Source organism: Notamacropus eugenii, chromosome 4, assembly GCF_028372415.1.
Source record: "Notamacropus eugenii isolate mMacEug1 chromosome 4, mMacEug1.pri_v2, whole genome shotgun sequence".
In the NCBI taxonomy this organism is placed as follows: domain Eukaryota; kingdom Metazoa; phylum Chordata; class Mammalia; order Diprotodontia; family Macropodidae; genus Notamacropus; species Notamacropus eugenii.
Window position 1 is genome coordinate 82,490,813 of NC_092875.1, and position 22,477 is coordinate 82,513,289.

The 22,477-nt window shown below is 41.5% G+C and overlaps 2 pseudogenes; both read left to right on the top strand.

Annotated features, from left to right (window-relative positions):
- The first annotated feature begins 1,497 nt into the window (after positions 1-1,497).
- LOC140502263 (protein RCC2 pseudogene) lies at positions 1,498-3,429 on the top strand (annotated as a pseudogene).
- Positions 3,429-20,569, top strand: LOC140500202 (ferritin heavy chain-like; annotated as a pseudogene).
- The last annotated feature ends 1,908 nt before the right edge of the window (positions 20,570-22,477 follow it).

Consider the following 22,477-nt stretch of genomic DNA (forward strand, 5'->3'; position numbering starts at 1 on the left):
TATTCATCATTAAAGATGGGAAAAGAAAAAAAATCTTTCATAAGGAAGCCTCTTTGACTAAAGATACATACACAGGAGCACAAACACTGCTTTATACAAGTTAGGATGACAATATTATATATTTTAATAAATATCCCTTCTGGGTTCTTACTGAGAAATGGATTCAGATATTTAAATGAAAGCAACCTCCCCTCCTCCAAGCCATTTTAGGAGTTTCCTTAGGAAAGAAAAGGGATCTTTGCTGATTATTTCTTTGGCCAGAAGGCCTCCTCTATCTCAGTGAGCTGTGTTTAGCAAATGAAAATTTATGTGAGACAAAAGAAATAGGATATAACATATGCTTTTCACCACAGCTTTTTAAAAGTATAGGTGGGCCTAGAGTGTGAGGGGAAGAGAACATTTTGACCAAATATCTCATTGAAGAATAACACACTAACTGGGGAAACTTTTGTTATTGCTTCAGAATCTCTTATCTTCTCCTTTAATTGGGATCGAGAATTTAAATCCATGGAGAGAAAATACGCATGTACACATACATGTACAGACATGCATGTTTGTGTACGTGTATATGTTTAGGTGTTTATGTGTGGAAATAGAGAGATACATATACAGATATGGATATAGATACAGACATAGATACAGATAGGATATTGATAATGGACATGAATATAGATTAGATAAAGATAGGTATAGGTACAGGTACAAATTGGATATATATGTGGAAATGGGAACGTATACAGATTAGACAGGCATATAGATAGGGACCCAGATATAGATGTGGATATGAATATAGACACACTGATATAGATATGAAAATAGATACAGATACAGATTCAATATAGATATGGACATGAATATAGATATAGATACAGATTGATATAGGAACAGACACTGATTGAATAGATGTAGAAATGAAAACATAAGCAGATTAGATCAGGACATAGATACGTATATGAATATAGATATAGATACACATACATAAGTATAGACACAGATCAGATAGATATGGAAAGAGAAACATAAGCAGATTAGATAGGGATATACATATAGACACAGATATAGAAATTTATATGAATATAGATATAAAAATATAGATATGGAGATAGACATAGATTACAAATAGATAGAGATATATACATATATAGATAGATATAGAAGTAATCTAGGTATTGAAAGAGTTAGGTACTAAGGTAAATTCAGGAAAACACATTAACACCGAACCCTTTCAATGCTCACATCCCAAGGGAAAACACCAAACCTTCTCTCAGTCTGTAGGTACTGAAGGTGATGAGTCTAGCCCCGTCTCAACCCTCAGCTTCAGGGGAACATGGAAGGGTAGTAACTTGCTCCTCTGCTGACCACTAAAGGGGGCTCACCTTGCTGTCTGACTCACCTTTGTTGATCACCTCAGATACACAGAGGGATTGGGGCTTCTGTCTCCACTACTCCCAACTAGGGTGGTGGGGTGTTCCTGGACAGAAGGAAGGTCGTACAACCATGTCTCAAGTCAGGGGCCTCAGGCATCGGGGACCTCTGGGAACTGAGTCAGTTCAGCTGCCTGGGTGTTATTCTCCTGGCCTCAGCAAGAAGGAAGGAGGATTCGTACAGGCCACAAAATCCTCAAGTCCAAGAGGCCTCTGCTGGGATGTCAAGTGCCATGTCATTTCTTCCCCTGCTTTAATCTCCTCCTCCAAGAATCCCCAGCATCCTTGTCAACCTCCTTCTTGGTCATCATGGAGCCAGAGCACACCAAGGAGAGGATCATGAGTGTGGGGCAGAGGCGGGGGACCCAGGCCCTTTTCCTCTCCCCATTATTCCCAACCCCAACCCAGGCTCTAAGTGCAGAGGGTAGCTTTTGATTTTGGGAACAACCAACTTGGACCTCATTGGTCAGAAGGAAGAGACTAAACAGAAAACTGCTTACAGCAATCTGGGGCAGAACTTGTGGGTGTCCCACAGAAACGGCTGTCTGTCAGGGGTCTATGTGGGGATGAATGTCTCTGACCCCTGTGCCACTTGCAGTATCCTCCTCACTTCGGAAGGAAAGCTATGGAGCTGGGGTCGAAATGAGAATGGGACAGGATGATACCAAGAGAATGGAAGCCCCCAAAGTTATGGAAGTCCTCAGCAAGGAAGTGATCCTGTCTGTTGGCTGTGGGAGGAACCACACTCTGGCTTTACTGGCTTCATGTTTGCATTTGGAGACAATAAGATGGGGAAACTTGGCCTTGGCAACCAGACCAATGTGATCCCCAGCCCTGTCTAAATAATGTACAATGCCCAGCCAAAACCAAAGTGACTTGCGAGATTGAATTCAGCATCATAATGTACTGGAAAGGAAACCTCTACTCCTTTGGGTACCCTGAATATACTCAGCTGGGATACAATTCTGACAGGTAATTCATTGCCTGGCCTCAGAGGACAGAATATGACTATGAGCTGTTCCTCTGCCGAGTTGCCATCTTCATTGAAAAGACAGAAGATGGACAAATTTTGCCAGTCCCCAATGTCGTTGTCTGAGATGTTGCCTATGGCACCAATCACATGCTGGGTGTAGACTCTCAGAAACGTGTTTTCCCTTAGGGATTTGGAGGGGATGGCCAGCTGGGCCACACAGAGCAGAAGGATGTGATGGTCCCTCAACTGGTGAAGCACTTTGATTTCAAAGGCCAGGGGGTCAGGCAAATCTACGCTAGCTACATCTGCTCCTTCACCTTCTGTGAAGTAGGTGGCCAGGTTTTCTGGGGTGCTACCAACACTTCTCGGGTGTCCACCATGTATCCCCAAGCTGTTACAGGACCTCTGTGGCTGGACCATTAGAAGCTTTGCTTGTGGGAAGAGCTGTATTATCGTGGCTGCAGATGACAGCACCATCAACTGGGGACTGGCTCCAACCTAAAGTGAATTGCCCAAGTCTTCCACCACAGCCCAAGAAGTGAAAACCCTGGATGGCGTTTACACAGAGGAGGTTGCCATAGGCTACTCACACTCCTTGATGAATGCCAGGGACCAGAACAAGACAGAAAATGAAAAGAAACAAAAAATCCCTGAGTATAATCCCCCACACTCTCCTGATGCTGGGGGCAACAAGGCTGCCAGTAGTCTCTCCGGGCCCCTCCAGGCAGTTGACATTGGCAATGTGCCCCAGAACGCAAAGAAGGCAAGAAGAGATTTCTCAGGGAAAGGTAGCCTGAAGTTCCTATTCCTTAGTCTTCCCAGGTTCCCTCTTATAGGCAAATTCACAGTCAACTACCTTTTTACTCTAGCATCTTCAAAGCATTTCTTGCCCATTTTCTCTCTTTTCTCCCTTTCCCTAAGCCAAAAGTTCAATTAAAATATTTGCTTTTAGGATTCCTAAAAAAACAAAACGAAGTAAAAGAAAAAACCCTCCTTCTCCCAAGAGCACCCTTTTAAAAATCCCTGCTTTCAAGAACGTCGTTATAAAAAAAAAAAAAAAAAGACTCCCTCTTGCAAAAGCATCCTACTGCTCCAAGTGGAAACAGATTCCAGAGAGGCTCCATGCAAGTAAATACATCTATACATACAAGATTTGCTTTCATATGGACTGCAGCAATGACATCTTTCAGGGCTAGCTGTTGTGCTAACAGCCTAAAACTGAATTTTGATGTAGTTTCCTAAGTAGTCAGTTTTATCCAGAACAGGTATTATGTCATATGAAGAATGTACTAAGCCTTTTCCAAAGCGTTAAAACCCAGAACTGACTTACGCCAGAATCCATGGCTGCCAATATCCTGAGAGGTTTAAGGGACCTTGGAAAGACCGCTGAACTCAAAATCCATGCTCCTCTCCGCCAGCTAAAACGATTTATTTTTCGGGTGTCACAATCAATATTGGAAGGAAAACCCAAATTCCTGCGAACTAATTCATGTAACTCACCAACAAAGAGACTTTTGAACAATACCCTCAATTGCTGAGAAGCGCAGGGAAGGGGAATCGCTGTGGTTCCCTACTAAAACAGCGCTTGAATCGAACTCACTGTTTGATTCCTGGCCAGAGCCGCCCTTACCGACCTCTCCACCTTCATCTCCACTAATCAGCACTTGGTCTGTCCTCCATTCACGCACCAGCCACCTGTCAGACACACCTGGCCGCCCACCTCCTCCCCCTCCACTGCAGCCCCAACCTCAGCCCCAGTCCCTACCCAGCCTCCACCTCCATCATGACAACATCGACCCCCTCTCAGGTACAGCATACTTACCACGAGGACACGGAGGTCACCATCAACGGCCAGATCAACCTGGAGCTCTACGCCTCCTACGTCTATATGTCCATTTCTTACTACTTCGAAGGTGATGATGGAGCGTTGAAGAACTTTGCCAAGTACTTCCTCCACCAGTTCCAGGAGGAGAGGGAGCACGCTGAGAAGCTGATGAAACTCCAGAACAAGTCCAACGACAGCATCTTCCTGCAAGACATCAAGAAACCATCCCCAGAACAATGGGAAAATGGGCTACATGCAATGGAGTGTGTGTGCTCTGCCTTTGGAAAAAAAATGTTAGTCAGTAGTTACTGGAACTACACAAGCTGGCAAATGACAAGAATGCCCCCATTTATGAGATTTTATTGAAACTCACTACCTGGATGAATAGTTAAAGTCCATCACACAGCTAGGAGATCATGTTACCAACCTGGGTGAAATGGGGGCCCCCAATTCTGGCCTGACAGAATATCTTTTTGACAACCACACCCTTGGAGACAGTGACTAGGAGAGCTAAGTCACACCTGGCTTCCCCACCTCTGGGAACTGTTGGCATGACTCCTACTGCCTTTCAGTGCATACATATTTTGGTTATCTGATCATAATCTGTACCAAAAAATTACTACAATTTACATCCCAATAAACTGACCTGATACTGATGAAAAAAAAAAAAACCGAAAAACAAACCAATACTCCCAGTCAATAGTAATCTCGAACGTTTGAAGATCACCACTGTGGTGAAGATCCTCTATGAAGACCTGAGGAATCCCATTGCATTTTCCACAGTTCTCGTTATTAGAAAATATTTTCTTTGCATGGACCTGAATACTCTACAATTGATGTCCTAAGGTAAGTGGATTTTGTTTCTGGAAGACCCTGGTCATATGCAAGCATGTCTGGGGAAGGGGTGAATACATGTACACTTGGACCTTAGCTGAGTTTCTCTGGTTCTGGTTGTCCCTTAGGGGAAGAGGGAAGGCAGTGAATGGGACATAGGCCTGCAAAATATTGGTATGGTAAGGCTAGGTCAGAGGCAGGGAGAAGGGGAAGGAAAAGGGAAGAAAGAGGATAAATACCCTCTGAGGATATTGTGAAAATTCAGAGCTCTTCTTTTGGAAATGAAAGCATAGTAGCTATGGTCCAGCAGGTAAGGGTGCTGAGCCTAGAGTCAGGAAAACCTGAGTTCAAATCCTACTTGACATTTACTAGCTGGGCTACCCTGGACAAATCACTTCACTTCAGTTTCCTTGTGTGTAAAACAGGGACAATAATTGCACCTACCTCCCAGGGCTCTTATGAACATCAAGTGAGACAACATGTAGAGTGAGCTTTCAAACCTTTAAGCCCTATGTAAATGGTGAATTATTTTCTGTACATAAAAAGAAATTTCTTAAATTAGTTCCTCTTTTCTAATTAGCTTATTTGTCATACTAACATCATTCAGAAATACTTTACCCTTGCTTTCAGTTCATGAAGAATTCTAAATTAAAATCTTTGGGAGCAAACAGAGTGTACTAGGGAAACCAACTGCTTAAAGAAACCCTGCATTGGTTCCTTTAGAAAGGATGAAATTTGTGCTATATGGCTGGTTTGTGAAGTCCTAGTTTCCTTTAGAGTTTACAGGAAAATTTAGGGGGTCTTTGATAACAAAACGGTGACTGAACAATGAGTCACCTGCTTTCCAGTCATTTGCTGCTGTCAGCAGAGGCTATTACCTGAAGGCCATCCCAACTAACAACTGATATCAGATGCAGCCAATTCTGGACTGGTAAAATGAAGGAAGAATGGGGCTATATTGTGTGGCTTTCATCAGGCTTTAATCCCTGAGCTGCTCCCTTTCTTAACCTGAGTCCTATCTCTAGGGTTCAAAGCCTTAAAGGAAGGTGGAGAAGAAGGAATCAATGGCTTTTTTAATTAGTCTCAGGGTATATTAACAGGGGTCCTGCTGACCAATGTCCTGTACAGGAGAGCTTCTTAATCCAGAGCCCTGAGTTTTCCAGTCTGGATTAATCTGTCTGCTCCCTCCAGTTATGTTTTGATATTTTGTGAACAGGTTCACAAATGAGCAGAGACTGTTGGCTAGAGGCCAATCGCTTATACTGGGGCTAGAGGGTATGTATCACTTAGTCCTAACTTTGGTAATACCCATTCTCATCCATTCAACTGCACTGGAATACGACTACTCAGGTAAGCATTTTTTTTATCCATGTGACTAGGTGGGGAGTTGAGTGTTACTGATGGGGAATGGGGAAACCTCAATACAGACATGGATAAAACAAAGTTCTTGTTTACCTGTGCTAGGCTCCATGCTATTACTAAAGACTCATGGGGAAGAGAAAGGAGAAAAGAAAAAAGGAAGAGACAGAAACGAAAAAAGGAAGAGGCACAAAAAGTCAAGAAAGAAGAAGATAAGGAAAAGAAAGCAAAAGAAAAGGAAAGGAAGGAGATAGGAGAAAATGCAAAGAGGAGGAAAGGATGCAAAAGTGGAGGAGAAAAGGGAGAAGAAGAAGAGGAATATGGTGAGGAGAGAAAGATGAGGGAGAGGAGGACATGGAGGAGTAAAAGCAGGAAGACAGGAGGAGAAGGAAGAGGAGGAGGACAATCACACCATCTACAGGGGAAGAAGAAGGCATGGCCAGTCACCTCCCAGCAGGGGAAGGGGTTTGTGGCCTTTGAGAGCCCCCTCCTCTCCTGTTGGGACCAGGAGTTTAGCACTCAAGCAGCAGGACTGATTTGGTTTCTGGAGGTTTCCCCACCTGGCTTGGGACAGCCTTCCTTTTGTCCAGGAAGACCTTAGTCATTCCAGTTGGGAGTGGTTGTGACAGTCGCCTCTGCCCTCTCAGTGTACCTGAGGTGCGTCAGACATCAACGTGGGACACCCTTTATGGTCATCAGATGGGTGAGTTATTGACCCCACCATGAGCTCCCCTAGAGGTGGGGCCTAGGTCTCAGCTAGACTCACAAACAACTTTCAGTACATGGGGGAGGTGGGCAAGGTTGGTGATGAGAGTAGCCGGAAAGTTAGAAGGGATAAGGGAGATACGTGAGGGGGATATGAGGGAAGTTCTGGAGTCCTAGCTTGGTTGACTTATGGGCATTGAAACCTGATGTGGTGTTAATATCTTCATACCTTGTTTTTCTATTTGAAAGAAATGATCCATTTTCACCTCTACAGTGCAATGTTATACAACTGATTATAAAAACTAACTCACATGCTGTCCCTCCCTTACCTTACTTGTGTTGAATGAAGTTACATTTATATGTACCTTTGAAATTTTCAAAATCTTTTGCAGATATTATTAAATAGTAAACATGGCTTAATCTTTTCAGGAAGAAACTCAAAGGGTCTGGGGGTTCATTAGAATAAATTTCAGTAGATTTGAACCCTCAATCAAGTAGAAGATCTTGTGACCTGCTAAGTGACACTTCATGGTGAGGTTTTGTCTCTGGGATTTTATTTCACAATTGATAGGAATGTGTGGAAAGATCTAGTCCACAGTCAAAATGGTGTGAATAGTTTTTTCATACTAATATTCTTCATTATAATAGTTGTTGTACTGTGTGTCAACATGCAAGTTGTTCATATAATATTGTTCATTTCATTTAAATATTGGGCTCCCTGTGCTTTGCAGATCCTGTCTTCTGTAAAGAGGGCCAGTGCTGGGGCTGGACTGCTGATTTGCATTGCAGGTATCCAATCACTAGGAGGAAGATGTGGTTGACCAAGTCATGGTGCAGACATTTGGAGGAGAATGTCAAATGCAAGCTGAGACATATCAGTAAATAAAAATAGTATTAGTTAAACTTTATTAAACATTTGGGGATGTATGCATTCCATCACCTACAATAATTGCTACTAATGAGAATGCTAGGGAGTTATTCTGCCCTTTACTGCAATCAAAAGATGGCAAGAAAATACAATGTATCCTTCCAGGAGAAGTAAAAATCCCAGGTCACATGAAAGGTCTGCTAATTGAATCAGAATCACCTTGACAATTCTATATTTAGGAGCAGCAGCATTCTTTAGAGAGCATGACTGAGGAGTTACTCTAGGTGCAGCAAGTGGTGATGGCAAACAACCTTTCCACCCAACAATCTGTAATATCGTGATTACAACAACACCATGATCCTCAAGGAGCACATCAGAAAAGACTAGAAAATGAAAAAAATTGAATAAAAGGATAGAGAAGACTTTAGATGAATGAATGAAGAAGGCCAGAGACTGGATTTGGGGAAGAGAAATTTAGGAAAATTTGAGGAACAATTGAAGACTGACTTGAGCTGATGGAAGAAGAAGTGGACTCCATTTTATGAGACCTCTAGATGAAGAAGAATCCAGAAAAAAATCTTGGAAGGGAGGAAGAAAACTCAAGAAAATGCAGAAGTTACAGCAAATAAGAAAAGGAAAATGAAACATATTGGTAAGGATAGAAGAAAGAGAAAAATTAGATAAGTCTGCCTATCTGCTGCTTAGACAACTCAGAGAAAATAGTTTGGTAGGCCTATCAAGTTTTTAAGAGGTCAAAACGTAAAGTGAATAAAACCCTAAAGGAAATAGAGAACATGGAGTGAAGAGTTGTAAATGAAGTAAATCTGTAAGAAAGAAAACCTATGAAGGATGGGATGAAGGGATACAGTGGATAGGGTACTAGATTTGGACTCAGTAGGACCTGAGTACAAATCCTGCCCCAGCAAATGATTGGTGACCTGCCCATCATCAAATCAGTTAAACTTTCTTTGTCCCAATTTCCTCATCTGAAAAAGCAAAATAATAGGTCCTGCCTTACAGAGATGTAGAAAGGATCGAATGATTTAACATATATAAAGTGCATTGAAATCTTAGTGCTCTATATTAATACTAGCTGTAGTAGTAGTAGTAGTAGTAGTAGTAGTAGTGGTGGTGGTGGTAGTAATAGTAGTAGTAGTAGTAGTAGTAGTAGTAGTAGTAGTAGTAGTAGTAGTAGTAGTAGTGGTAGTAGTAGTAGTAGTAGCAATAGTAGTAGTAGCAGCAGCAGTCAGTATGAAGGTAGAAAGGGAATAAACATGTAAAAGGAATAAGCCTATAAAGTCAGCAAAAAAGTGAACCTTATAACTGGAGTGAAGCAGTAATAAAACCAAGAAGGACAGAGTCTCACTCTGTAACAAGGAAGATCAAACACACAACCAGAAGATGACAAAGTCAAAACTCCTACTTCCAAAGCCTGCAAGAAAAATAGGAATTGGTCACAGGTCCTGGACGACCTCAGAAAGGATTTTGAAAATCAAGTAAGAGAAGTAGAGGAAGAATTGGGAAGAGAAATGATCATGATGTAAGAAAATCATGTAAAATGGGTCAATAGCTTGCTAAAAGAAACCCCACCCAAAAAATACTGAAGAAAATAACACCTTAAAACACTCAAATGTCAAAAGACATCAAAAAAACAAATGAAGAGAAGACTGCCTGAAAAAACAGTGTTGGCCATGTGGAAAACAGGTCCAAAAGCTCCCTGACGAAAATAATTCCTTAAAAATTAGAATGGAGCAGATGGAAGCTAATGACTTTATAAAATGACATGAAATTGTAAAATTAAATCAAAAGAATGAAAAAGTAGAAAACAATGTGAAATATCTCACTGGAAAAACAAACAACCTATAAAATACATCCAGGAGAGACAATTTGAAATTTTTTAGAGTGCCTGAAAGCCATGATGAGAAAAAGAACCTAGACACCATCTTTCAAGAAATTATCAAGGAGAACTGCCCTGGTATTCTAGAGCTAGAGGGTAAAATAGATATTGAAAGAATCTTCACATCCCCTTCTGAACGAGATTCCAAAAGAAAAACTCCTAGGAATATTGTAGTCAAATTTCAGACTTCCCAGGTCAAGGAAAAAATACTGCAAGCTGTAAGCAAGAAACAATTTGTGTATTGTGGAAATACAAACAGGAAAACAGAAGAGTTAGCATAGATGATATAATGTGCAACCTGCCAGATCTTGTGTTGTCCTGATTGTATTTCCACAATACTGGAATAGGATATTCCAGAGGTCAAAGGAACTCTAGGCTTCAAACTCACCTACCCAGCAAAACGGAGTATAATATTTCAAGGGGGAGAATATACATTCAATGAAATAGAGGCCTTTCAGAAAATACATACTATATATTCATGAATTCATATAAATTTATTTCATTAGCAAATTAAGTGAGGAGATCAGAGATGTCCTTGATGAATTCCAGTCATGGAGCCTAAGAAAATGACATCCCTAGGCACAGATGGAAGTGTTCGGTGAGATTGATGACCCTCTCCTGGTGATATTCACGAGACTGTTTAGCAAAGGAAGGCCTGGAGAAGAACAAGTACTATCTTGAGTTTTTTTAAAAGAAAAAAAGAATGGAAAAGATCTTGAATGACTTCGAATATTGTGCTAAATCTAATAAGATTAAACATTGTAAGTCTAACACTTGTGTGTGAGAAATAAAGTTTTGAGGTCCTATATAATCAGCAGTTTCCCTGGAAAAAGATCTGAGAGTATTAATGAACTTGTAATGTCAGGAGAGTGAAAGCTTCTGGAATAAGGAGGTGATCGTCCTGTGGTCAAAGCCCAATTACACTCTAGCGTTCGTTCTGAGCCCCAAATTTCAGAAGGACGTTGATGGGCAGGAGAGTATCCAGACATGGTTAATTTCCATAATAAAGAGCTTGGAGCACAGGTCAGCTTGAGATTGGTTGAACAAGTGGTTACATTGTTTCTCCTGGCAAGACAGGACCAAGGAGTAACAGAATAACTCTAAGTACTTGAGAGGCCCAAGCTATGGAAGAGAAATTAGATTTGTCCTGTTTGACCCCAAGGGCAGATCTGGGAATAATGTATACATTAAGCCTAAATTTGAGGTTGATCTAAAGCAAAATGCTCAAGCATTTAGAGCTCTCCAGAAGTGGAATGGCTGCCACTGGGAGTAGTGGAAGGTCTTATTGAAGGTCTTGAACCAGAGGCTGATAGTTAAGTGGCAATGCTCATCCTTTCTCAAGTATGTCGTTTGAATTAAGTGGTCACTGGATTTCTTTTCAACTCTGAAATTCTCTGATACTCACTTGACAATAACTGCTCATGACAATCAGCCTGTCAACACAATATTTTGAGAAGTTCATTAAGGGAAGCAAGGGTCACTTTCAGGGGTCAACCTGCCTTGTCCCAGGGACTTTTGAGTCTCTTACTCTATGTCATTGAACCAAAAGCACATTGTCAGAGAACTGAGGTGGAGAAACTTAGGAGGTTAACTTAAATGCTCAGGTGATTAGTTTTTGATTTTGTATAATTCCTGACAATGGAGCATCACAAAATTGTGTTGTTGGAATACTTGCAGAAGTGAGATGGACAATTTGAGAGTTTTTCTGGAGAATACTCAGGAATCTCTGCTTATTCATCAGTGTTTCTCTGCATGAAGGAGAAGGTGCTTCTGACCATGTTACATGTGAAAAGGTGCCTCAGGAGGTGGGACTCAAGGATGAGTGACTGTGGAGGAGATAAATATATTACTCCAAAGAGCCTCCATTTCATTATCAAAGTGTGCCATCACATGGTAGTGGTGAAAAACACTCGTTTACTTAAAAGAGAAAAACAGCTGAACTGGCATTCAGGGACTCTTCCCCACTTATTAGCAACAAATCCTAAATGGATGGCTCTTATAGTAAGTTGGAGGGGACTGCAAAGAAATGACAAACTGACCATACACAAACTGGACACATTTGAAGCCAACTTTACTGGGATGAAATTTGAGGGTTAGCCCTTGGTCTCCTACAGATAAGAACGGGACTCAAAGTGTTTTCAGTTCAGTGTATGTGCCTCTAGGTCTGAGGGTCTGTCTGGCATTAGACCCACTGCTGACCCCTAGTGGCATAAGTGCTAATGGCAGATAGGAAACTCCCTGAAGCTTGCAACAGTCTCATGGTGGGGCTTGGTTCTTTTCCTGTATGTAGAAATAATAACAATAGTGATGATAATTATAACTCCCATTTATGTAGCAATTAACGATGTGCCAGGCACAAGGCTAAGAACTTTATGACCAATTGACAATGACTTCATGTGATTCCCCCAACTGCGGGAGATAACTGCTATTATCATCCCCATTTCACAGTTAAGGTAATTCAGGCAAAAATGACTTGTCCAGGGTCCCAGATGAGACAAAGACAAAAGAGGATGGTCTTGGAAATATGTTAGCGTTAAGTAGGAATGGAGGCAACTAATCCTAAAAGTGGTGAATTCATGGGTATATATTCATGTTACAATTTTGGCTTCCCTCAGGAACTTCCAGGGGAGGCAGTATAACAGAATAGTCTCTGCACCAAGAAAATCTGAGTTCAGATTCTGCCAGTAAAACACCCTAGACAGTTAACTTCACCTTCCAATCCTCTGGGCAATATTCTTGACCATAAATTGCAAGATAATTGCTGATCCGCTGACTGGTAGAAGTTTTCTCACTGGGCATTGCCTAATCAGCTACCATCAAGCAAACCCAGGCTGAAACAAAATGCAGCCTCATGACTTTGAGGCCTCAAATAATGAATAGACAAATAATGAGTAACATATTTTTAATATATTCATATACATATACCTTATATTAATACAAGATTTTTCTGACTAAAATAATAGAAATATTAAAGCATTTAAATATATGTATGCATACATACACACATATGGTATTCATTTCTTCAGTACTTGGCAATGAATTTATCTACCTGTAATGAATTCTAGAAAATATTTTTTTGAGTGTGTATGAGAAATCATCCTTTTCATTTCCTCACACTTTGGATTAAGCACCACAATGTTTTAGACACTGTGCTAATCTCTTAACTGATATTTGCTTGGATCCTCACAACAACTGTAGGAGATAGGTACTATTATTGTCATTTTACTGTGACTTGCCCAGGACACACCAGTAAAGTGCCAGGGGCCATGTTTGAACTTAAATAGTCTTGACTCCAGACCAGCTGCCACCTAGTTCCCCTCATTTAATAGAAAAGTAGTTTTATCAGAAAAGAAGGAAAGATCTCTTTTACAAAGCAAACTAAAAAAGCACAGTTATTTGGTTGTTTTCTCCCCCTTTTGCCAGAAATGGATAGAGAGAAGTACTTTTATACTCATCAATTAATATGCGGAAAGGGAAAAAAGTCTTTAGTCAGGTAAACTCTTTAACTAAAGGTGCATGCACAGGAACACAAAGACTGCTTTATACAAGTTAGGATGAAAACATTATATGTTTCAATAAATATCCCTTCTTGGTTCGTAACTGAGAACTTAATACAGTTTTTTAAATAAAAGCAACCTCCGCTCATGTCATTTTAGGATATTTCTTAGGAATGAAATGGGATCATTTCTGATACTCTCTCCTGTGAGAACCCCACCTGACAGAGTGAGCTGAGTTTAGCAACTGAATATTTATGTGAATGAGAGAAAAGAAACATGATATACTACATGACTTTCACTGCTGCTTTTAAAAAGGCTATGTAGGCCTACAGTGTGAGGAGAAGGGGATATTATGATCAAATATCTAACTGAAGAATAACGCATTAGTTGGGAAAATTTTTGTCATTACTTCAAAATCTCTTGTGTTGTTCTTGAATTAGGGTTAAGAATTTAAATCAATGGAGAGAAAATATGCACATACATGTAGCAGACATGCATATTTGTGTATGTATATATGTTAATGTGTGGATATATATGTAGATATAGATAAGGACATGAATATAGATATACACTTCAGATACAAATTAGATATGCATACGGATATGAATATATGGACATGGATGTAGATACACATAGAAATATAATATAGATAGATGCAGATACAGATATGGATATAGATACAAACATAGATACAGATAGATGCAGATACAGATATGGATATAGATACAAACATAGATACAGATAGAGATGTGATATAGTTATGGATATGGAAATAGGAACATGTACAGATTAAACAGGGATATAGATAGGGACTCAGATATAAATATGGATATGAATATACATAACCTGATATACCTCCATAGGTAAAGATAGAGATAAGACACAAATATGGACATGAATATAGGTATAGATAAATATAGGTACTGATACAGATTGGCTATAGATATGGAAATAGAAATATATGGAGATTAGACAGGTATATTGATAAGAACACATAATAGATGTGGATATGAATATAGATATGAAGATAGCGATACAGATATAGATTAGATGTAGATAGGGATATGGATATAGATATGGATAGGTGTATAAATAATCTAGGAATTGAAAGAGCTAGGTAATAGGGTAAATCCAGGAAAACACATTAACACCAAGACCTTTCAATGCCCATGTCCCAAGGGAAAAGACCAAAGCTTCTCTCAATCTGTAGGTACTGAAGGTTATGAGTCTAGCCCCGTCTCAACCCTCAGCTGCAGGGGAACATGGAAGGGTAATAATTTGCTCCTCTGCTGACCACTAAAGGGGGCTTACCTTGCTGTCTGGCTCACCTTTGTTGATCACCTCAGATGCACGGAGGGACTGGGGCTTCTGTCTCCACTACTCCCAACTGGGGTGGCGGGGTGTTCCTGGACAGAAGGAAGGTGGTAAAACCACGTCTCAAGCTGGGGTCATCAGGCATGGGGGACCTCTGGGAACTGAGTCAGTTCAGCTGCCTGGGTGTTATGCTCCTGGCCTCAGCAAGAGGAGAGGAGGATTCTCACAGGTCATAAAATCCTCAAATCGAGGAGACCTCTGTTGGGATGGCAAACGCCATGTCACTCTCTTCCCCTGCTTTAACCTCCTCCTCCAAGAATCCTCAACATCCTTGTAAAAATCCTGCTGTGTCACCCCAGATCCACATCACAACAAGGAGAGGTTCATGACTGTGGGGCTGGGGCAGAGGTACGGGGGACCAAGGCTTTTTCACCCTCCCCATCATCTCCTCCCCAATTCTGAAGGTTCTAAGTACAGAGGGCAGCTTTTGATTTTGGGGGTGAGCAACTGGGACCACATTGGTCAGAAGGAAGTGACTAAACAGCAAGCTGCTTACAGCAATCTGAGGCAGAACTTGTGGGGGCCACACAGAAATGACTGTCCAGAATCCAGGTTTGGATGGTGGTCTCTGACCCCTGTTCTGGTCACAGTCTCGTCATCACCACAGAACGAGAGCTGTGGAGCTAGGATCGAAATGAGAAGGGGCAGCTGGGACATGGTGATACCAAGAGAATGGAAGTCCCCAAACTCATGGAAGTCCTCAGCAAGGAAGTGATGGTATCTGCTGGCTGTGGGAAGAACCAAATTCTAACTTTGGCAGAAACTGGCTCTGGGTTTGCATTTAGAGAGAACAAGATGTGAAAACTTGGCCTTGGCAATCAGACCAATGCAATCCCCAGCCCTGCACTGATAATGTCCAATGACCAGCCAAATACCAAAAAGACTTGTGGGGCTGAATTCAGCATGATAATGGATTGCAAAGGAAACCCCTACCCTTTGGGTGCTCTCAGTATGGTCAGCTAGGACACAATTCCAAAGGGAAATTCATGCCTGACCTCAGAGGACAGAATATGACTATGAGCTGGTCCCTTGTTGAGATGCCATTTTCATTGAAAAGACAAAAAAATGGACATATTTTGCCAGTCACCAATTTTGTTTTCTGAGATGTTGCCTATGGCACCAATCACACGCTGTTTTGGATTCTCAGACAGGTGCTTTCTCTTGAGGGTTTCGAGGGGATGCCTGGTTGGGCCATGCAGGACAGAAGGATGAGATGATCCCTCAACTGCTGAAGCTCTTTGATTTCCCAGGTCCTGGAGCCAGGCAAATCTATGCCATCTATACCAGCTACACCTGATCCTTCACCTTCAGTGAAGTTGGTGGCCTGTTTTTCTGGGGAGCTATCAACACTTCTCAGGAGTGCACCATGTATCCCAAAGCTCTTCAGTACCTCTGTGGCTAGACCATTAGAAGCTTAGCTTGTGGGAAGAGTGGTATTCTCCTGGCTGCAGATGAGAGTACTGTCAGCTGGGGCCAGTCTCCAACCTTCAGTGAATTGGGCTACCGGGATCACAAGTCCAAGTCTTACACTGGGGTCTGAGAAGTGAAAACCCTGGATGGCATTTACACAGAGCAGGTTGCCACAGGCTACTCACACCCCTCGGTGTAACTGAGGGACTAGAGGGAGACTGAAAATAAAAAGCCAAAACATCTCCCTGAGTATAGTCCCTGCACCCTCTCCTGATGCCAGGAACAGCAAGGTTGCCAGCAGACTCTCCAGGCTCCTCCAGGCAGGGGACATTGCCAATGTGCCTGGAACACAAAGAAGATAGATGAGAAGAGATTACTCAGTGAAAGGTTGCCTGAAGCTCTTATTTGTTAGTGTTTCCGAGGTTCCATTTTATAAGCAAATTCAACGTTTACTACCTTTTTACTATACGATCTCCAAAGTGTTTCTCACTCCCTTTCTCTCTTTTCTCCCTTCCATTACACCAAATGTTCAATTAAAATATTTTCTCTGAGTTTAGAACTTAGCATTCCTTAAAAAAAACCAAAAAAACAAAACAAAAAAACCACCAAGAAAAGCACACAAACCAAAAGAAAACCTTCCAAGAGCATCCTTGTAAAAATCCCCACTTCCAGGTACATCACTGTAAAAAAAGAATCCCTCTTCCAAAGGTATCCTCCTGCTCCAAATGGAAACAGATTCCAGAGAGACTCTTTGCAACTAAATACACCTGTTTATGCAAGTCTTGCTTTCATATTGACTCCAACAATGCTATTTTCCAGGGTTAGCTATTGTGCTAACACCCTAACAACTGAATTTTTATCTGTTTTCCTAAGTACTAAGTTTTATCTAGAACAGGCATTTAATCACAGAAACAATATTAGCCATTTCTAAAGCTTTACACCAAGGATTGGCTTAAGCCTAAATGCATGGCTTCCAATATCCTGTGACGTTCAAGACATGCTGTAAGATCCCTAAATTCAAAATCCATGCTCCTGTTGGCCAGCTAAACGATTTCAAGCTTGTCTTTTTCCAGAGTCACAGAATCATTATTGGAAGGTAAACCCAAAGTTCCTCCGAAATAGTTCATATAACTCATGAGCAAAGAGACTCTTCAACCATATTCCCAATGGGCCAGAAGCAAAAGGAAGGAGAGTCGCTGAGGTATACTTCTTCAACAGGGCTTGTATGGAACCCGCTGCTCAGATTCCTGGCCAGAGTGGCCCTTAGCCACCTGTCCACCTTCACCTCCACTAACTAACACTTCCTCTGTCCCCCAGTTCACTCAGCAGACGCAGCTTAAGTCACTACCTACCCCAGCCCCACCTCTGCTGCCCCCAGCACCTCCACAGCCTCAGCCCCAACCTCTGCACACTCTCCACCACTGACATGACCACATCGAACCCCTCTCAGGTGCAGCAGTACTACCGCCAGGACTCAGAGGCCGCCATCAACCGCTACAGCAACCTGTAGCTCTATGCTTCCTATGTCTACATGTCCATGTCTTACTACTTTGACCAAGATAATGTAGCGTTGAAGAACTTTGCCAAGTACTTTCTCCACCAGTCCCACGAGGAGAGGGAGCATGCTGAGAAGCTGATGAAACTCCAGAAGCAACCCTGCAGCCACATCTTCCTGCAAGAAATCAAGAAACCGGCCCTAGAAGACTGGGAGAATGGGTTGAATGCAATGGAGTGTGTTCTGACTTGGGAAAAAAATGTCAATCAGTCGTTACTGGAATTGAACAAGCTGTAAACCGACAAGAATGACCCCTTTTATGTGATTTCATCGAAACTCACTACCTGCATGAACAGGTAAAGCCCATCAAACAAGTGGGTGATCACAGTAACCAACGTGTGCAAAATGGGCACACCAAATTCTGGCAAGAAGAAATGTCTTTTCGACAAGCACACTCTTGGAGACAGTGACAGTGAGAGCTAAGCCACACCTGGCTTCCCCCACACCTGGGAACTGTGGGCAAGAGTCCTCCTGTTTTTCAGTGTACGTCTATTTTGGTTATCTGACCGTAATCTGTACGAAAAGTGGCACTATATGCATCCCAAAAAAGAGACTGGGTACTGATGAAAAAAAAAAAATAAAGACAACTCAATACCCCCAATCAATGCTTATCTCAAATCTTTGAAGATCATCAGGATGGTGAAGAGCACCCAGAATGAACTGACCAATCCCATCGCATTTTGGACAGCCTTCATTATTGGACATTCCTTTCTTTGTGTGGAGATGAAAACTCTCTACAATTTATTCCTGAAGGTAAGTGGATTTTGTTTCTGGAAGACCCTGTTAATATGCAAGCTTGTCTGGGGAAAGGGTGAATACATTAACACTTGGAGCTTAGTTGAGTTTCTCTGGTTTCTGGTTGTCCCTTAGGGGAATAAGGAACGATGTGAATGGAACAGAGACCTGGTAAATTTTGATATGATAAGGCTAGGTTAGAGCAGGGAGAAGGGTCAGAAAAATGGAGGAAAGAGGATAAATAACATGTGAGGATATTGTCAAAATCCAGAGCTGCTTTTCTGGAAATGAAGGCATGGTAGCAAGGTTGCCCAAAGGGTAAGGGTGCTGAGCCTAGAGTCAGAAAGATCTGAGTTCAAATGCTGCCTCAGACATTGACTAAATGAGTTACCCTAGACAAATCACTTAACTTCAGTTTCTTGGTGTTTAAAACAGGGACAATAACTGCACCTACCTCACAGGGCTCTGATGAACATCAAATTAGATACAGTGTGTTTTGCAAACTTTCAAGTCCTATATCAATGGTAACTTATTTTTGGTAAAGTGAATTTTCATAAATTAAATCCTCTTCTCTTATTTGTTTGTTGGATTAGCATCATTCAGAAATACTTTGTCCTTGTTTCCAGTTTGTGAAGAATGTGAAATTAATATCATTGTGAGCAAACATGAGTGTACTAGGGAAGCCACCTCTTTAAAGCAAGTCTGCATTGGTTCCTTTAGAAAGGATGAAATTCAGACTAAATGGCTGGTTTGAGAGGTCCTAGTTTCCTTTGGAGATTACACTAATTTTTAACGAGTCTTTGATAGGAAAATGGTGACTGAACATTGAGTCACCCTGCTCTCCATTCCTTTGCTGCTGTCAACAGAGACTAGTATCCAGAGGCCATCCCTACTAAATAACAATTGATTTCAGATACAGCCAGTTGTGGACAAGGCAGGTGAAGGAAGAATAGGGCCATGTTGTGTGAATTTCATCAGGCTTTAATCACTGAGGTACTCCCTTGCTTAACCTGAGTTCTATCTCTAGAGTTCAAAGATTTGTAGGAAGGTAGAGAACAAAGGATCAATTGTATTCTCATTAGCATCAGAGTATCTGAACAGGAGTCCTGCTGGCCAATGTCCTGTGCATGTGAGCTTCTTATTATAGAGTCCTGAGTGTTCCAGTCTGGATTACTCTGTCTCCTCCCTCAAATTCTATTTTGACATTTTGTGAATAGGGTCACAAATGACCAGAGACTGTTGGCTAGAGGCTAGTCACTTATACTGGGGATAGGAGGTATATGTCACTTGGTTCTAACTTTGCTCATAGCCATTATCATCCATTCAAATGCACTTGAATAAGAGTATTCAGATAAGTATTTTTTATCTATGTGCTACTCTTATATGTGGGTATGATGGATGAAGCCAGGGTTGGTGGGGACTTGAGTGTCATTGATGTGGAATGGGGATATCTCAGTAGACATACAGATAAAACACTTACTTAGTTCTTGTTTACCTGTGCTAGGCTCCATGCTATAACTAAAGAATGATGGGGAAGAGAAAGCAAAAAAGAAAAAAAGGAAGAGGCAGAAAAGAAAAAAAGAAGAGGCAGAAAAGAAAAAAAGAGGCACAGAAAGGTGAAGAAAGAAGAAAAAGATAAGGAAAGGAAGGCAAAAGAGCAAGAAACAAAAGGAGAAAGCAGGAACTGAAAAGAGAGGAGGACAGGATGCAAAAGTGAAGGAAAAAAGGGGGAAGAGGAATATGGTGAGGAGAGAAAGATGAGGGAGAGAAAGATGGCAAGGATGAAAAACAGGAAGACAGGAGGAGTAGGAAGAGGAGGAGGAGGAGGATAACCACACCATTTACAGGGGAAGAACAAGGCATGGCCAGTCACCTCTCAGCAGGGAGAGGGATTTTGTGGCCTTAGAGAGGCCCACTCCCCTCCTGTGAGGACCAGGAGTTTAGTACTCAAGCAGCAGGACTGATTTGGTTTCTGGAGGTTTCCTGACCTGGTTTGGGACAGCCTTCCTTCTGTCCAGGAAGACCTTAGTCATTCCAGTTGGGAGTGGTTGTGACAGTCACCTCTGCCCTCTCAGTGTATCTGAGGTGCGTCAGACATCAACGTGGGACACCCTTGGTGGTCATCAGATGGGTGAGTTATTGACCCCACCATGAGCTCCCCTAGAGCTGGAGCCTAGGTCTCAGCTAGACTCAAATACAACTTTCAGTATGTGGCGGGGTGCGGTGGGGTAGGGATGGGGAAAAGAGTAGGGGGGAAGTTAGAAGGGCTAGGGGAGACTGTGAGAGGGATGTGAGGGAAGTTCTGGTGCCCTAGCTTGGTTGACTCATGGGTATTAAAACCTGCTTTGGTGTTAATGTATTTAGAGCCTGTTTTTCTATTTTAAATAAATGATCCATTTTTACCTCTACAATGTAATATTATGCAATAGTTTATCAAAAATTCCTCATATGGTGTTCCTACCTTACAACACTAGGGTTGATTGAAGTTGCATTTATAGGTAACTTTGACATTTTCAAAATTCTTTAACCATATTATTTAATAATAACATGGCTTAATCTTTTGAGGATGAAATTCAAAGGGCTTGGTGGTTAATTAGAATAAGTTTCAGTAGATGTGAACCCTCTACCAAGTTGAAAAGCTTGTGAACTGAGAAAGGGCCACTTCATGGTGGTTTTGTCTCTGGGATTTTATTTCTCAACTGAGAGGCATGTGTGGAAAGCTCAAGTCCATACCAAAATCTTTTGAATAACTTTTTCCACACTAATATTCTTCATCATTATTCCAGTTGTTCATCTGTGTGTTAATGAGCAAACTGCTATATACTCTATACTACATAATACTGTTCATTTCATTGAAATATTGGGCTCCCTGTGCTGTCAACATCCTGTCCTCTGGGAACAGGACCAGTGTTGAGGCAGGACAGGTGGTTTGTGTAGCAGGTGTCCAGTTACAAGGAGGAAGATATGGTTGAGCATGTCATGCTGTAGATAATTCAGGGAGAATTTCAAATGCAAGATTTTACACATTAGTAAATAGAAATAGTATTAGTTAAACTTCATTGAACATTTCAGGATGCATGCATTCCATCATCTACAATAATTGCTACTAATGAGAATGCTTGGGAGTTATTCTACCCTTTACTGCAATCAGAAGATGGGAAGAAAATACAATGTCCTCCATCTGAGAGAAGGAAAAATCCCAGGTCATATGAGAGGTCTGCTAATTGAATCAGGAACACTTTGACAGTTCCTGATTTAAGAGCAACAGTATTTTTTAGACAGCATGACTCAAGAGTTTCTCCAGATGCAGCAAGTGGTGATGGGAAACAATATTTCCAACCAATAAATTGGAATATGGTGACCACAACAACCCCAGGAACCCAGCTTCCTATGGAGCAGGACAGAAAAGACTAGAAAATAAAAAAGATAAAAGGAATAAAAAGAAGACAGGGAAGACTTTAGATGGATGGGTGAAGAAGGCCAGAGACTGAATTTGGGGAGGGGAAATTTAGGAAAATTGGAGGAAAAATTGACGATTGACTTGAGATGATGGAAGAAGAGGTAGACTCCATCCAATGAGGCCTCCAGCTGGAGAAGCATTTGGGAAAAAGTGTCTAAGGGGAGGAAAAATACTCAGGGAAAGGCAGAAAGTACATCACATAAGAAAAAGAAAGTGAAAGACAATGGTAGCAATAGAAGCAAGAGAAAAATTGGATGAGCCTGCTCTCTGCTGCTTGGAGAACTCAGAGAAAATAGTTAGGTGTGACTGTCAAGATTTTAAGAGGTGAAAAAGTAAAGTGAATCAACCCATAAAGGAAATAGAGAACATGGAGGGAAGAGTGGTTAAAGGAGGAAATCTGTAAGGAAAGTAAACCTATAAATGGTAGCATGAGACGATGCAGTTTATGGGGAGATAGATTTGGAGTCAGTATGACTTGAGTACAAAATCCTTCCCTGACAATTATTGATGTGACCACAATGAAGGCACTTAAACTTTCTTAGTCTCACTTTGCTCATCTGC